This window comes from Protopterus annectens, chromosome 15.part0 (genome assembly GCF_019279795.1).
Source record: "Protopterus annectens isolate FY-2018-M chromosome 15.part0, PAN1.0, whole genome shotgun sequence".
Taxonomy (NCBI): domain Eukaryota; kingdom Metazoa; phylum Chordata; order Ceratodontiformes; family Protopteridae; genus Protopterus; species Protopterus annectens.
In genome coordinates this window covers 76,839,146-76,858,298 of record NC_056749.1, presented here as the reverse complement: position 1 = coordinate 76,858,298, position 19,153 = coordinate 76,839,146, and positions in this window count along the sequence as shown.

The following is a 19,153-nucleotide window of genomic DNA, read 5'->3' as shown; positions in this document are numbered from 1 at the left end:
CAATCTAATAGCTTTATTACTTCTTATAGATTTAAGTAAATCTCTTTCCTCTAAAGACAAATTGCTGAATTCATCAGCCTTGCTGAAATGTTTGTATGCACTGTATATCTCCCTAGTGGCAACCTTATCAAAGGTGTCGATAGTTGGATGATTCGGAGGTGTAAATTTACTCCTAATAGTCAAGTCAGACCCCTTGATGTCTTTACTGTCATCATTTGTACCATTGGAAATATTTTTGTCTTTAAAATAAACCTCCAAATTAATTTTCCTGATGTATTTTTTGAAATCTATCAATACATCAGTTAATGAAAACTTAGGATTAGGTATATATTTCAACCCTTTCTCCAACAGATTGAAATATACTTTGTCTATTATCAAATCCGTGTAATTATATATGTGAAAATGCCGGTAGGAAGACACCTTACCATTAACTAAGATCGAATTGTCTACTTCTGAACTAGTATCATCTGGTGGTCTATTCTCTAGTGAGTGAATGTGAATGTGTGCTGAGTTAACTGCACTCCCCCTACCTGTAGAGTACGTCCTGCGGGCTTCCACCCTACCTACTTCCTCCTGTTGTAGGCCCTTGATCCCCTGCTCTGAAATGGGGGATGATTGGGTCTCAAACTTGCCCGAAAATCCTGTTGGAATTCAGAACCTTGGTTCTCTTCAAGCTCATGATGGGTGTCATGACACGACATCCCTTCACCATCAATAGTGTCAGGGACCCTAGGTTGATTCCCTTGAGAATTCCTTTTCCTCGGCCACACATACGCTGTTTGTTGGTGATATTGTTCCCTATCCCTCTTAATTTTATCTAATTTCCTCTTGCATAGTGTGTTTGCCCATTTTTTAGCTTCCATATATTGCTTATTGTATAGTTTTTCCCAATCTTTGAAAACTAAATCATTAACTATTTGAGTGTTCAATAATTCCACCTCATGAATGGACCTACTTAATCTTTACTAAAAGTTTCTGTGGATGTTACAGTTTTTGTTCCGGTTGGCGTTATGTGGATTAAACCAGCATTTTAACAATTGGAGAGTTGTCTTTTGGAACTGTTACGCTTATTGGAAGACACCGGGGTGTTTTTCAAATATTCATATATCATTACATCATTCACACAACTTTTTCCAGAGTTTCACCACTCTTTCATATTTCCAAATAAAAAAAACATGATCTGTTGTCTCTCCCTCCCCACAAAACAAGCACACTCTTTTAACCTTTTTATATGGCATATTCCCCTTTACTGGAAACTTTTTTACTTCCAGTCTCCACAGGAAATCATGACAATTTATCTTGGTACAACTCTAACTTCTGGTAAATTTCTCATGGAATTACATAATAATATTGTTTCATCACATTATTATACCACATCACTCTATCTTTCTGTATATTAATTTATAATTCCATATTAGTATTTTTTCTTGATCATTTTATTTCATTGTTCACATATTCTTTTTCTCTTGTTCCTGCTCTTATCTTCTCCCAGAATCGTTTGCACTAATATTTAAACCTTCTCACGATTACATTCTCATTTTCTTCCTGTACCCACTTTAATACACAAGTTTAAAGAAGCAGAATAAACAAATGGATTTAGTAACCCCAGTCGCCCGTCATCTTCAGTCATACACAGCATACTTCTTATCACCAAGTTTAATCTTGAATCCCATATTTAAGAAAAAAAAGAACAACTGCAAAATTTCCTTTTCATATTTTTCTCGGATCATAATTACATTTGACATGTATGCTATTTTTCCCGTAATACAGAATTCACCACAAAACCATTTTTCCTGAATGGTAGTCTATAAGTCCTTCACAGAATTAATTTCTTTTATCAAACCCTTCCATTGTACAGGGGGCCAAGGACTGAGCCCCATGGGACACCACTTGTGACCGGCTTGGAGTCTGACATGGCGCCAGCTACTCTAACCCTGTGGGTTCTGTCCTTTAGCCAGTGGGACACCACTTAACTATATAATTTTCCCGTTTTATCCCTACCCAAGACACTTCATTTATTGAAAAATATAACCCCCCCCCCCAGTTTTCACCATATCACCCAAGCCCTTACTTTTATCTTTATTCATGGTCACTCCCATGTCCATTAAACACCTATTCAGACAAACCAACACTTCCCTCGTCCATATTTTGTTCTTGGCAACTGCAACTATGTCATCTGCTCATGGCAAAATTAATGGAATCACCGCCTCCTTTTATGTCACATATCAAGTATGTTTCATTTTATAAATTACTTCACTTACTAATACATTCACTACCAATGCAAACAATATTACACTCATGGGGCATTCGTGTCTTATACCATATATGTATATTTATTTACTCAGCCACACTCTCAACTGCTATTTTGATATGTTGATATACACTCTCCTAATTATGTTACTATTCCATACTTCTCTATAACATCCCACAAAGCATCATGTCCCACTGCATCAACTCCCTTGCTAATATCACCTAGCATAAGTTTCACATCTTCCTTCTTAGTTATAATATCATCTGCAATTTCTTTCACAACCAATAGCAATTCTTAATGTCCCTTTCCTTTTATAACACATATACTTTCTTCCATAACATCCCTCATCCTTCCATCTCTCCTCCTCTGTATTATTCTCATAAAAAATATAATGTATGTTATTTAGTGTGGTGGATCTCCAATTTTATTTTATTTTATTTTATTTTATTTTACATTTGTTAACCGGGCTAGTCTAACTGGATATATTTCCATTTTCAGTACAGGCCCGGGGAGAAAAGCTCCAATAGTAAAAATTTAATTAGAAATTTGAAATACAATGCAAAGGATACAAATTATAGTTGATACATAGTAAATGAAAGTAGTTCAATAAAAAATACAAGAAACTGTGAATAAAAAATGGAGATAAAAGAAGGTATTTACACTAATATAAAAGTGACAAATGTGTGTGTTAAATTATTTACACAATATAAAAGCAACAAAGGGTATGATAAAAATCTGAAAATAAGAATGTTTTGTGATAATCAACAGGATAGATTCCACCAGTGTGTTCTATTGTGTTCACCAGTTCCTGTTCTGCATCAGAAGTATGCATTAAAGTTGGGAATACATAGTAGGAGGTGGAAATAATATTAGCAAAAGCCAGAAGGTTAGTCAGGGTTACTGCAGGGGCATAACCAGGTTGTTTTAAGGTGTCTTTTGAGGTTTTGTTTAATGAGAGGCAAGGAAGAAAGCGAGGTTAGTTCATTGGGGAGTAGGTTCCAGTTTTTTCCCACTGTGTTAGAAAACAGGGAATCACCAGCTGTGTTGTTAGTCTTGGTTATGCTAGCTAAAAGTTTGCTTGAAGAACGTAGGGAGTTTAGATGTTTATAGGGGATTATGAGATTAGAAAGTATAGGAGTGCTGTTAGGTTGATAAAATATCTTGTGGGCAATGGTTAGTTGGGAGATTTTCAGATGGTTTTGAAATTCAAGCCAGCCTAGCTGCATTAGATTTAAACAGTGGTGAGTTCTAAAAGGATTGCCAGTGGCAAATCTGGCGATGTTGTTGTAGGCATGAGCTAGTTTGACAAGGTTATTTTTCTTGAGGTTAGTGTATATGGGACATGCATATAGAAGAGTTGAAATTAAATGGGAGTGTGCAATCTTGGTTCTTGCTATTGGTGTTAGGAAGGTTTTGATTCGGCATACGGAGCCTATTTTTCTGTTGACAGTTTTTATGGTATTATTTATGTGGATATCAAACATAAGGTTATTGTCAATAGTAATACCTACCAGCTTGGTGGTAGAGTCAGGGTATATGGTTGTGCGATTATTTGAAATGACAGAGAAATCTATAGGGGAGGACTTACTAGTGGGTGTAAAGAGAAGGAGCTTGGTTTTTTTAGCATTGAGAAGGAGGCAACGTTTTGTGAACCATGTTTCAACTGTGTTAAATACATTCTGAGTCAGAGAATGTAGTTCAGATGGGGAGCTTGCTGAGCATATTAATGTTGAATCATCTGCATATTGAATGCAGGTGGCTTGTGGGATTGCTACATGGAGGCCATTGATAAAAAGAGAAAATAGGAGTGGGCCTAGAATAGAGCCTTGAGGGACTCCGAGGGTGACTGGTAAAAGGGATGATATATTATTTTCCCAGAGAACTGCTTGTTGTCTATTGGTTAGGTAGGCTATGAACCATTTAATAGCCAGAGAGTCAAGGGAAAAGGATTCAAGAATGTTGATAAGAAGGGTATGGTTAACCATGTCAAAAGCTTTTGAGAGGTCAATAAAGAGTGCAGATGAGAGGTTGTTGTTATTTCAATTTCTATTTATAACATCTGTAAAGGATAACAGGGCGGTAGTGGTGCTATGTGATGGCCTAAAGCCATGTTGGCACTTAGCTATTATGTTATTTTGAGTTAAATGGTTTAAAAGTTGTTGTTGAACACATTTTTCCATAATTTTTGCTAAGGGAGATAAAAGAGCTATTGGCCGGTAGTTAGAGTAATCATTTGAGTTACCACCTTTGTGAAGGGGGATAATATGGGAGATTTTCCAGATGTCTAGAATGATTCCTTCCTTAATGGTTCTGTTTATGAGGATGGATATGGGATATGAAATTACTTTGGCTGCTTTTTGGAGGTATTCAGAAGGTATCTGGTCGGCAGAAGGAGTACAAGGCTTCTGTTTTTGAATGAGTTTGTAGATGAGAGTGGTAGAGATAGGTTGCATATAGAATGCTGGTAGAGTGCTGGGTATAGAGGTGGGAAGGCTTGAGTTGTCTGGAGTAAGCTGACTTGCTACTGCTTGTATGGTTTCTGTAAAGAAGGAGTTGAAAGCATTGGCAGTTTGATGGGGGTATCTGCGTCTGCCTGAAGTGGAGTAGGTGTACGAGAGTGCCCTGGGGAAAGGAGTTTATTTATACTAGACCAGAACTTCTGGGTGTTGTTTTGGTGATTTTGCTGTAGTTTACAGTAGTAGTTCTTTTTATCGAAGAGTATTGCCTTTTTTGTACTATTTCTTAGTTGCTTAAAAATTTGTTGATCAGAAATACTTTTGTTAGCTCTCCACTTAGCCCAGGATTTATTCCTAAGTAAGATTTTTTGTCTAGTTTCTTTGGAAAGCCAGGGGGCTGGTTTGGCCTTCATTCTGATGGACCTTTTGGGTGCATGCCTGTCAAGGATAGATAGGAATTTAGAGTTTAGATAATTGACAGCCTCTTCAAGTGGTAGAGTTTTTAAGGGGTCCCAGTCACAGGCACTCAGTTCATTTTTGAATGATACTGGGTTAAAGTGTTAGTTGGTGCGTATGATTCTGTATATGGGGGGAATTGAGATGTCATTTTTTTGCCCAAGGATGTAGGTTAAAGTATGATCACTAATATTGTCAGGTAGAGTTCCTACACTGTAAGTTTGTTTATGTGTATTAATGAGTATACAGTCTAGGGTGCTCTCTTTTTTGTTTGGTTTATTGATTCTGGTTGTATTTTTATTTCATTGTTATCATTTTTCTGTATAAATTTTAGTACTCTACTACATATTTCAACAAACCATTCAATTAAACATTCATTCAGTATATTTATAAAATACTCAGGCAGATTCAATAAACTCTACATGTTCCGCTTACTGTTTTGGATTCAGTAAGCAGCTCTGCACGATGTGTAGAGCCGCAAAAAGAAGGTAAACCCCATGGCATGCTAATTACAGCATAAGCAGCTGAATTGTATGTTATTCAACCAATCCAAGATGGAGGAGCTATTCAACAAGCTATAATGCAACTGAGTAGACTCAATGCTAGTTTTCCCCTGCGAATTCCAAAACCTAGTGGAATATAGCCATGGAAAGGAGTCTACAAAGAAACAATGCTAGGGGCGGCTGCTGCTTTAATTAATTTGTATGTGCAACAGGCTTTAGCAGCATTGAATTAAAGCAGCAGTAGTCCCTAGCATTGTTTCTGCTGTTGCTGCTAATAAACCACGGCCAAGAAGGAGAAGAGTTTTTAGACCCCAGGTAACTTATCACAACCTAAATGATGTGGAAATTGTAGAGCGCTACAGTGTGGAATGAGAACACACTACAGGAACTCTGCAACTGCTGTCATCCTCATCTCAGACCTATTGCAAACTGAGGGGAACCCATATGAATGGAGAAATTGGTATGTATAGCACTTAGAATCTTAGCTACAAGTACCGTTCAGAGACCAACAGCGGACATGCTGGGGGTGTCACAGGCATCCATCATTTCCTGAATGCTATGCTCCAACATGCTAGTGACCACATATATTTTCCTCGTACACCTGAGGACAGAGCCACAAATATGCAGGATTCTACTCTGTACTACACTAACCTGAAGTACTGGGTGCCATAAATTGTACATATGTAGAAATTAAGGCACCACCTGGGGAACAGGGAGGGCTCTACATAAATAGAAAGGGGTTCCACTCTATTAACTGACAAGTCATTTGTAATGCCAAGGGAATTATCCTGAATGAGTGTGCTGGCAACCTAGGCAGTTACCATGGCTCACATATCCGACACACCTCCCAACTGTATCAGATGTTCACTAGGGGGGTATAGCCCACAGGATCATTTACTGGGGCATGCAGGTTATGCTCTGGAACTATGCCTGATGATGCCCATCAGAAATGCACACACCCACTGAAGAATGCCATAATGAGGCACACGCTCAAACCAGAAATATCAAAGAGCACGTATTTGGGCTGCCGAAGTTGTGGTTCTGGTGCCTAAATACATCTGGGGGAGCCCTGCAGTACAATCCATGTGCACATACTGAAATAGACACTCTCTGTGCCATGCTACACAACATCATCCTGAGAAAGCAGCTTCAGCAAGATCAACAAGGGGAAGGGGCACACATCCCACCACCAAAGACAAGGTCACCACAGCCACACACAGTTGAGGAGTTAGAGGGGGAACCAGCAGCTGCTGTGGGTGTAGAAAGATATAGGTGTGCTCAGTATGTCCTTGCATTGGCTAAGAGGGAATGCATAGCACACTCATTCACCATGTAGGGGCTAAAACCTTCATCCCATGCACATACATATAGTAACATTGATGTCAGGCAACATTCACAATCTTTACCTACCCATGTAGTGGCTGTGTGCTGTTAGCATCAGGCAGAGTCAGCCATGAACTTAAACTCTTGCAACTACTGGATTTACAAGGTAAGTGTTGAATTTGGAGTGTATTGTGTAATAATATAAATTAATAGCATATTCTTGCATGTTGTTACTTTTTAATGTAAGCAAGTAATAGGTGAAGAGAAATGACTTTAACATGTCACAGCAGGGACTTATGTGACTACTTGTGTCCTCTATCAAGTAGTAGGCCTCAGGCATCAAAGCTTCATACATTCATTCCTCTCAAAAGAAGTGATGGTCACTGAATGTCCTCAGTTTGGCATCATACTTTTGTAATGGAAAATCAGAGAGAAGTTAGAAAGTCGTGAGACACGTTTCAGTGTCATACTTCACAACTCTTGGAAGATTATTAAAATACTGACACAAAAATGTTTGATTCTACCAACTGTCTAACTTTCTAAGACCAAAATATTTCAAAAGTACAATTACCAAAACAGCATTACAAACACATATATACCAAGCTCTAAGTCAGCTATGCACCCTGAGCATCAGACACAAATGTTATGTATCCCTGAATCCAAAATACAGAAAACAAGGATATCATCACTTGCACAGGGTGTTGTGGGGGGGGGGGCTAGGCTGACACAAAAGGTCAGTGAGTGTGTGTAAGACAGAGAATCAGTAATGCATTTGGATAAAGTAACAAATGGCCAGTGAGACGAAATGAGTTTTAAGCTTCACGGCTGAACCCTGTAACTGGTGTGTGTGTCTGTATGGGTCCTCCAGGTGAAACTGGTGTTTCAGTGTCTGCATGAACACAGCCAAGTTCTGTGCTAGCTCTATGTCTTGGTATGTTGGACAGGTGTGAGCTGTGCATGGTACAGGTGGGCGTTCATCATTGATGTACCAGACCATGCGAACTGGCTCTGCCAAGAGTTACACTTGCATGTCCATAACCATGTTCAGTTGCACTGCTGCTTCCTGAACATGACTGATGTCTGCAGGATGAGCTCCCCTCACAAGGATGCCCAGGACCATGACATCATGGCCTGCCACATCTGGGTGTGGGCACCTCAACCACTGACAGAGCAGTGGAGGTAGTGCCAGTATGACAATGTGATTGGACATGGCCACTTCAGATAACAGCAGATAATATGGCTGACCTGCTCCCATGAGGATGGCATCCCCCGCCCAGCAGACATTCCATTACAGACATTGCATGTTCCAATGTGTCATTCATCCAATCCATTGAATTGGCAACATGGTGGAAGCAGTCACATATGTCATCCTGTGCTACATCTGCAACCCTAAGCATTTCTCTGTAGGACCTATAGGAATGTGCCTGTGTCTCCATGACAGCCCTAAACATACATCAAGTGGCATGGGAAGACACACCTGGATCAGGTGGAGGATGGACAGTAGGCTTCCTCCGAGCACCCCTAACAATCCCCCTGCCGGGCACTTCTCCCACACTTTGCCTATGGCCAGAGTCAACATGCACTGAAGCCGCAGTAACCACACTTCCCTGATCGAGTGTCTAACGCTCCACCTGTCCAACATTTGAGGGCTCACTGGAATGGGTTGGCATAGACCTACTGGCTGTGTCCAATGGAATTACAAGGGATGGCTGAAAGTCAGACAGTGTCAGATTCAACCTCTGTACCCCCTGACTGTGCCTCTATTTGGCCACCATCATCATCAGAGTTTGTGAATACTCTGAAATCAGGTGTTAAGAGTCCTACACTTCCACTGTCAGGATCATGTGTGATAATAAGCAACAAACACAGGAAAGAAATGAATAGCTATGTGAAGAAACTATATGAAGAGGATCACCAAAGGAACACTGCAGCACTAAATCCAGAAAATTAATTGAAAAAAGTTAAGCGCTTTCATCAAAATCACAACTCTTCATCAGAACAAGAACATACAAACAATGTCATATTTAAATACCCTAACACTTACAGCCATTGGCTAACAAAGCAAACATCATTTCCTGTAAAATAATTAAGCATTTTAAAAAGTTTAAAAAGACAGTAACACATAATCACAGTAACTGCCCACTACAGCACACCAATTGCCACCTACCAACCACATAGACATTAATGTATTATGTATTGAAGTATGATTTAAAACACAGATCTTGAATAAAATCACATAAAAAAGCTGATTTTAGTTTTAATACAGAACTAATGGATAACTTGTTATTGAGCCCAGGTGGTTGGCATGCATTAAATTTAATATGCCACTTGAGCTCTAAATATTAAAGGAAGCCATTGTCGGGCCTCCCTCGTGGACCCAGGTCTACTTGTTAAAGTACAAAAAATTTAAAATAATGTGTTGGGTGTACCTTTATATGCTTAAATAAAGCATTGGTTTCTTTATTTTTTAGTATATCATAGTTGTGTTGATATATTCTTTGCCTGAGGGCTCTGATTGTCTTCCCCACATAGTACCCATCACATACCATACAGGTTGCAATATATACCACTCCCTTGGTGTAACAGTAACACTTCCTATCAGTAGTAATTTTACCATAGTTCCTGACTCTAATGGAATCAGTGTCCAATATATAGGGGCATTGTCCACACCTCTCACATTTAAAAGTTCCACCGAGGCCTGCCTTTAACTTTTTCCTCTCCATCACGCCTTTCAAGGAGGTGCCCTTTTTGTAAACCACAGGAGGTTTTTCCCCCAACCTTTTGTTGATCTTCTCATCCAAACAAAAAAATGATCCAAAAATCATAAATGATGCTTCTAATGTTAAAAGAAAATCCCTAGTGAAGGGCAGGATACATGCCCTAGTAAAACGTTCAGTTTTGCCCAAACTAGAGGTTCTATTCAAACCTTCAGGCTTCTCCAAGAGTGTAGAATAAATACCCCCAGCTCTTTTTGATTTGACTTCTTCAGTTATGTCACTGACAAAGTTAAAGGGGTAACCTCTTTTCTGCAACATTCCCATTAGGACATCACATTCTTTAACAAAATTGTCCTGGTCAGACACCATTCTGGCCAGTCTCATGTATTGCCCCTTGACAAGGGATTTTTTCTGATGCAGAGGGTGGCAACTCTCAAAATGCAACAAAGAATTAGAATAGGTAGGTTTTCTATAAAGGTGCGAAGTAAACCTACCCTTAAAGTGATCTTTCTTAATAGTAACATCCAGATAATTCAAGGTGTCAAGGTTCTTGGTCATGGTAAATTTCAAAAAGTTGGTAGTGTTGTTGATGTAAACAAAGAACCTATTCAGGTCATCTTCGCTCCCATGCCAAAATAAGACCATATCATCTGGGTACCGTCCATATAGGACCCACATGTCCTTGAATTCAGAGATCACTACGTAGAGGTCTTCCTCTGTGCTAATACAATGTTAGCAAATGACGGCGCGCAACATGTGCCCATTGCCACCCCCTGCACCTGCTTGAATAAATGCCCCTCAAAAGTGATAACGTTATTGTCCAGAACCATTTCCATACAGGACCTGATAATAAGGACAGTGTCATGGTTCAATGTACTATTTAAGCATAAATTGTCATAGAACCATTCTAGTGCAACATCATAGGGTATTACTGAGAAGAGGTCACAGATGTCAGTGGTGACCAAGACCAAGTCCACGTGGTACATACTGTTCTTAACTTTAGACAGAAAGTCCCAGGAGTCCTTGATCACCAGGTCTCTGTTATCAAGGGTGTGCTTAACAGTGTTGTCAACATAATTTGTATCGACAATCGGTCATAGGGGGGGGGGGGTCAGAGATACTCATGTATTTTAGGGATTCCAAAAATGGTAGGAATCCTAGGATGCTTAGTTTCCAAAAATCTAGAAGTTTCTACAGTAATTTGCTCATTGAGTAAAAGTTGTTCAATGTCTAAATCTATACGCCTGTAGGATATATTCAACTCATTTTTGGAAATTTTTGGTTGGTTGAATTTAATAATTTATTTAAAAGTGTTGATAATGACTTGGTGCAATTGCAAAAAAGGAAAGAAAGAAAACTGTTCAGGGATAAAACTGATTATGATGAGGGGAGGGCATACCCTGACCCACCCCTGGGCCAACAAGCTGGGTGGGCCGAAAGATGTGAAGAGGTAAATGTAATTAATGAAGTTGATGATATGGTAGATTCAGTGGTTCTCAATACCCCTTTAGAACCACCGCCTCTGAGGAGATCCCAGCAATTGATGAATCAGAGGGGGGGAGACAAGGGAATGGAGGGTATGGACAAGTGAATTATCAGAATCAATGGAGGAGGGGCAGACAACAACAACAACAGTATTGGAGGTGATCAATGATACCAATGAAAGGGCTGGGATGTATGTATGTACCATTGTGAAGAATCTTGAGCATGATTTCAGCATTTACAATTATAGTAGGACAACAGTGAGTACTGACTGGGCAGAACTGTTGTCAAAAGGGCTCAACTTTGTGCCAACAACTGGTAGTGAAATTGTCAATACTATTTTGGAGTTTAAATTATTCACTAGGAAGTTGACAATGCATGTTGCAGGGGAATCTAGGCTGATTAAATAGACCAAGTACTTTCATTCCTCCTATACACCCGACAGTATAAATATATGAGACTCTTTGTGAAAATGAATTCAGAAAAGTGGTTGCCAAAAATAATAACAAAAAACGTCTTGATAATAATGGGGCCAATAATTTAACTAGGCAAGAAACTACATTGCTGCTTGATATTTTGGAGAATGATGAAATCAAGATTATGAAACCGGATAAGGGGGGAGGAATTGTTATCATGGATGTGTGTGATTACAATAGCAAAATGACTGACTTATTGTACAGTGACACATACACAGAGGTTTCCAAAAAATAGTTGAATGTATCCTACATGCGTATAGATTTAGACATCGAACAACTTTTACTCAATGAGCAAATTACTGTAGAAACTTCTAGATTTTTGGAAACTAAGCATCCTAGGATTTCTACCATTTTTGGAATCCCTAAAATACATAAGAGTATCTCTGACCCCCCCCCCCCACCTTAAGACCGATTGTCGATGCAAAAGCTTCTAAGACCTTCAGTTTGGCTAAATATATTGACAACACTGTTAAGCACACCCTTGATAACAGAGACCTGGTGATCAAGGACTCCTGGGACTTTCTGTCTAAAGTTAAGAACAGTATGTACCACGAGGACGATCTTGGTCACCACTGACATCTGTGACCTCTTCTCAGTAATACCCCATGATGTTGGAGTAGAATGGTTCTATGACTATCTATGCTTAAATAGTACATTGAACCATGACACTATCCTTACTTTCAGGTCCTGTATGGAAATGGTTCTGGACAATAACTTTATCACTTTTGAGGGGCATTTATTCAAGCAGGTGCAGGGGGGTGGCAATGGGCGCATGTTGCGCACCGTCATTTGCTAACATTGTATTAGCACAGTGGGAAGACCTCTACGTAGTGATCTCTGAATTCAAAGACATATGGGTACTATATGGACAGTACCTGAATGATATGGTCTTATTTTGGCATGGGAGTGAAGATGACCTGAATAGGTTCTTCATTTACATCAACAACACTACCACCTTTTTGAAATTTACCATGACCAAGGACCTTGACACCTTGAATTATCTGGATGTTACTATTAAGAAAGATCACTTTAAGGGTAGGTTTACTTCGCACCTTTATAGAAAACCTACTTATTCTGACTCTTTGTTGCATTTTGAGAGTTGCCACCCTCTGCATCAGAAAAAATCCCTTGTCAAGGGGCAATACGTGAGATTGGCCAGAATGGTGTCTGACCAGAACGATTTTGTTAAAGAATGTGATGTCCTAATGGGAATGTTGTAGAAAAGAGGTTACCCCTTTAACTTTGTCAATGACATAGCTGAAGAAGTCAAATCAAAAAGAGCTGGGGGTATTTATTCTACACTCTTGGAGAAGCCTGAAGATTTAAACAGAACCTCTGCTTTGGTCAAAACTGACAGTTTTACTAGGGCATGTGTCCTGCCCTTCACTAGGGATTTTTTTTAATTAGAAGCATCATTTATGATTTTTGGACCATTTTATATTTGGATGAGAAGATCAACAAAAGGTTTGGGGAAAAAACTCTTGTGGTTTACAAAAAGGGCTCCTCCTTGAAAGGCCTGATGGAGAGGAAAAAGTTAAAGGCAGGCCTAGGTGAAACTTTTAAATGTGGGAGGTGTTGGCAATGCCCCTGTATATTGAACACTGATTCCATCAGAGTCAGGAACTATGGTAAAATTACTACTAATAGAAAGTGTTATTGTTACACCAAGGGAGTGGTATATATTGCAACCTGTATGGTATGTGAGGGGTACTATGTGGGGAAGACAATCAGAGCCCTCAGACAAAGAATATATCGACACAACTATGATATACTAAATAATTAGGAAACCAATGCTTTTTTAAGCATATAAAGGTACACCCGACACATTAGTTTAAATTTTTTGTACTTGAACAAGTAGACCTGGGTCCACGAGGGGGGCCCGATGATGACTAACTTGAATATTTAGAGCTCAAGTGGCAGATTAAATTAAATGCATGTCAATCACCTGGGATCAATGACATTAGTTCTGTATTAAAACTAAAATCAGCTTTTTATGTGATTTTATTCAAGATCTGTTTTTTTTAAATCATACTTCAATACATAATACATTAATGTCTATGTGGTTGGTAGGTGGCAATTGGTGTGTTGTAGTGGGCAGTTACTGTAATTATGTGTTAGCCTTTTTAAACTTTTTAAACTGCTTATTTTACAGGAAATTATGTTTGCTTTGCCAACCAATAGCTGTAAGGATTAGGATATTTAAATATGGCATTGTTTGAATGTTCTTGTTCTGATGAAGTCTTGTGATTTTGATGAAAGCGCTTAACTTTTTTCAATAAATTTTCTGGATTTAGTGCTGCAGTGTTCCTTTGGTGATCCTCTTCATATTTTTTTTACTTGGTTTTGGTGTTCATTATTTCTAAGCATGTGAAGAAACTGAAAACACTGCCATCTGTGTTAGCACGTCTGGCAGGAGATATGTGCATACTCTCAGATTAACTTGTATGCCAGCATACTTAATTGTGAAAATGTAAATAAGTTTTTAAAATGTTGAGTATTTCCCTGTTTAAACAGAATGTGTAAAGAATATATCAGTGTTCTGATGCATTTCTAATTACACGTTTGTGAGGGACATTCTAAAGTAGTGTGCAGAATCAGCTGAACAGTACATGATGTCACTAGAATGTTCCTGGTTGCTAGGTGATTTGACAGGAAAACAAACCTTTTCAAACAGCTGACCATTATTTTTTTTAAATACAACAGTTGAGGCTGTTAAGCTGAGCAGTTAGTCAAGTGCTGAGCAGTTTGTGAATAGTAGCTGTTAGTGAAGACCCATGAAAGAGAACTCACCAAAAATTGTAAGTCTGCCTTTGCCTTGCTGCTATGTATTAGATTAGATCAAGGACAGTATTCTCTAGTTAGATTAGGAAAGTTTAGTTGTTCAGATAGAGTTTCTCTAGAATAACGGACTTCTATCCTACAGTTTAATTTTACATTTCAGGTCACTGAATTTGGTGTTTATTGAAAGCTATTGATCTACATTCTTGTAATCATTTTACTTATTAAATGTTTTTCATTACTCTACATTGTGGCTGGAAATCAGTGTGATCTTTAGAGATTAGAAAGTGCTTATACCTTTTTGATACTCCCCAGGTCCCATTGAAGGTCTGGCTGTTATGGTCATAGCTATCTTTTACTTTGATATTTAATTTTCATAATTAGACACCCCTTTAGAAGGGCATGAATACACTCTGATTGGTGGCAGCATTACCATATTACTTTTAAGAAAGGATACAGCTGGAAATCCATGTCAAACTTTCCCTGAAGTGTTTGGATGTGTGAGATTCAGATTTAATTTGAGTGTGAGTGTATCAGAGGTTTTGAAGTGGGACATTGCTCTGAAGAGTGTAATAAGGAGTTATATTAGGGGTGGAAAAAAGTATAAAGTATCTAGTCCCAGATTATTGAGCATGTTCCTTTTGTGCTCTTAGGGGTAAATTGTGAAATATTACTCCTGTTTAAGTGACAGTCTCACATTGAAGTCAGTAGTGAGGATTGAAGCTCCTTAGTTACTGACCCAGGATAGTAAGAGACGTCACATTTAATTGGTGGCAGTCCAGTGGGATATAGCCGGACATCGCAAGCTACACTACTATAGTCCAATTTATGCTAACAAACTAACAGTGGTGACACTACTACAGATAGTACAGCAATATACACAACAGTCCTGACACCCACATCACACATATGGATAAAATATATATTTCTTTGAACTGCTCAAAACTACTGGCAAAAAAATATTTGGCTTACCATGTGCAGATGATGCTATGCTTCCTACGATGATGGTCCTGGAAGAAGTTAAGCAAAAGGTAAGGACAACGTCATCACAATGAACAGCAACACCGGGGTTAAAATGTTTTCCCTTTATATGTCCATTAACAATACTTTTAACAAGAACTTGGATGACAAGTTCAAACTAAGCCCATGTGTAATGAATCAGAATGTGTTATTAACTGTATCAATTTACAACTTCCCTCCAAACAAATTTATTGTTAAAAAGAACTTATGTATTGCTGTCAACATTTTACTGTACAAGAGCATTTAACAATTAAGATACATAAGCCTACCTGGAAGCTCCTCCAGGGACATACTTGCTCTCCCTGAAACAGTATCACCAGTGTTAACGACATGCTGTTCTGCACTTTACAGGTAGCTGTCTGGATCCCTGATAGTGGACAAAACTCATTTACTTTTAGTGGTGGATGTGTAACAGCTTCCCCAATTCCCATACAGTCATGATCTACTGCAGCTGTTCTCCTCCGTGAAGATGAAAATATTGTCAGTGGCACTATGGCACATCTAATTATATGTCCTGCTGTGGCTACCTACTGCATTCACATTAGCAACTTTCAGCTGCCAAATTTGCATTCTGCCTGGTACATTTCCATGCTTCCTCTTAAGCAGAAAGGCACCATATTGCCTAAAAGCTTCCATAATGACCTGATTCTCAGAGACAGTGAATGAGGGTTTTCATGGATTGGGATGCCTGGATGCCATAGTCAAAGGTGATCTAAAACTCAACCGAAGGATAATACACCTATATATCACATAACTAAAAATTCTGTTTCCAGATAACACATAAAAGGTAGCATTTCACTATTACCCACTGGAAAAGCATAAAATAATCAAGATAATGAAATATAAAAAAGAATTGTGTGGTTGTAACATATTATATTCACACACAAAGCAAGGTTGGATCCAAAACAAGGAGAGTAACAATAGCAAAATATCTTGTTTTTGCCAAAACAGAAATGCAGCTTTGCTCCACCACCCCCAAATGACAGGCAAATGACACATTTTGTTAACAAACCATCAGTGAAGTGCTAAAAGTACTATCAAATGAACTGTCCCTGAAATATATGTACAGATTTAAAACAGAGCATTGCATTTTAAGCTATTGACATTCATATCTACCTGTGGCCAATACTCCCCTAGAGATGAGTATGATCCATTCTAGAAGACTAATGCCCCTCTGTCATTGACAATATAGGACATTTCACAGAAATAGCAACAGAAGAGTGTACACAGAAAAACAGTTGTAACATTAGCACTTGGGTTGACAGTTAATAAGGCTGTGCATCTGAGAAAGTGAAATGTCCTGACAAACATGCTCATGCCATCAGTACACTTCTAAGAAATGCATACAGATAAAATTAGCATTTGCTAATGTGTGTGTGTGTGTGTGTGTGTGTGTGTGTGTGTGTGTGTGTGTGTGTGTGTGTGTGTGTGTGTGTGTGTGTGTGTGTGTGTGTGTGTGTGTGTGTGTGTGTGTGTGTGTGTGTGTGTGTATATATATATATATATATATATATATATATATATATATATATATATATATATATATATATATATATATATATATATATATATATATATATATATATCGTGTGACCACAAACAGAAGGCCAGTGAAGTCCAAACCAAAATTCTTTTATTATAAAATCAATATTAACAGATTTTTCTTAATGACATTTCAGTATATGCAGTATTTAGATGAAAATTGAAAGCATACTTTATCAAGGTCTTTCGTCTTCCACACACATATATCCTAAAGTGATATCCTTTTCTGTGTTATCTACATAAACAAGTCTCCTCACCTTCAGGTTCCCTAGCTAAACTGTTCTCTTTTCATGGTGTAGCCTTAGGGCTGTGAGCATGGTGAAGATGCAAATGAGGTATGAACTCATTAGAATTTCTGAATCCTAATTACTTGGTTCCATGTAGCAGATGTAAACATAGTGCAGGCACTCCCTCAGTGTTGGTTGTTAATGGATTTTAACTGTGAATGATTGCTGGTAGGAAGAAGAAAAACACAACAGTAATTCAGATTGCCCTACCTCCAATGGGTGTGTCAGCCAGGTTAGACTTACAAAGTGTAGAAGTAATTGTATCGAGGTTTTAAATGTAAGTAAGCAGCACACATTTCCCAGTTTCTGTTCAGTAACATCCAACCCCTCCTTCATTTATTGACAGCTGTATATTATTGACATTTAATATGCTCACACATTTTAAGGACAGTGATACAAAATGCCTTACAAACTACATGTCTCAAATTACTGCTCAGATAAGACAGGAATGAGCAACAAATTACAGAGAGATAAGCTAGAGCTGCATTTTTGCAAGCAACAGACATAAATGGCTGTGTGATCACTCAGTGCACTTCATCTGAAATTAATACATGTATAAACAACTGTAATATGTTTTGCTAGTACTGTGGATGATGTTGCAGTTGTTTGTATGCAGAATGATTTCAGTTCCCTGCTGCAAAGCTGATTGTGTGGCAAAGAGAGATAAGACACCCCTATTGTATTCTGAAGGTTCATTGGAGTGAGAGTTCAAATCCAGATCTGTGTAAAAATATTTAATGTATACTAACATAAATTGTGTACCCATGACTTCTTAGTAGCCGCGGCACGCTTGATTGGCCAAAGGCGCATTATGGTACGCCACGATACTATCGGAAAAAGGTCGACTTTATGACTTTTATCATTATTTTATCTACTTAAACACTGTCTATGTATGTTGGGTGGGTTTAATTTAGCGAGAAGCTTTAAAATAAGCACGGAGATCTCCGTCGCATGCTTTTTTTAAAACTACGCTAATGCTAAACGCATTTTTAATAGCATTTTAAAAAGCTTTAACAAAGAAAGAAGATTTCCTCTTGCTTACTGTCGCGCTGTTAAAATGGGTTTAACATAGGGCAGACATTTTTAAAATAAAAACGGACATCTCATCCTAACATGGCGAAAAAAAAAAAAGCAACGGAGCTCTCTTTTTCTCTTTTGCTTTGCTCATTTGATGTATGCGCGCAGCGGGCGCAGTACATCAGAAACTGCGCCGATGCCAGACATCTGCGGAGTTTCTTTTTAAATGTCATGGTATAAATACAATAAATAACTCATTGGGTAATGGGTAATGCTGCATTTACCCGTTGTTGGCTTGTGGTCAAATCCAGCTATAACGTTTATTTCATAGATTTCTTTTCTTCATTTCAACTAAGTTTCCCCTTATTTTTTTTAATGCCAGTGTTTGTACTGTAAACGGTTTAATTTAAACAAGGAAAATGGAGAAATACAAAGAATGTCAGGTTTAACTGTGCTTATCTCCTTTGCACAATTCTTAGCAGTGACCCACACAGGAAGCAGACAAAACACCTGCAGACAGGGCATAGACATTGTAAAGGTCAAAAAGGATACATTGTTGTAATTTTTTAAGCAGTGTTGCACAGCAATTGCCAAGCTTCCCCAACACATGCAGCCATTAAACACCTGTAGATAGGATATAGGCAGTCAATAATTTAAAATGAATACATTCTATTAATTCTGTTGGGCAAAGCTCAAATGCACTACAAGTAAATGCAATAACCATTGTTCTACTTTTAGTACTAGACATGTCTGGCATCAGAGGGGAAGGTGCCCAGTTTAGGGTGCAGAGGTGGAGTGTTCAGGAGTCCAGGATATTTAGTGGACTCATGGTACAGCACCATAGC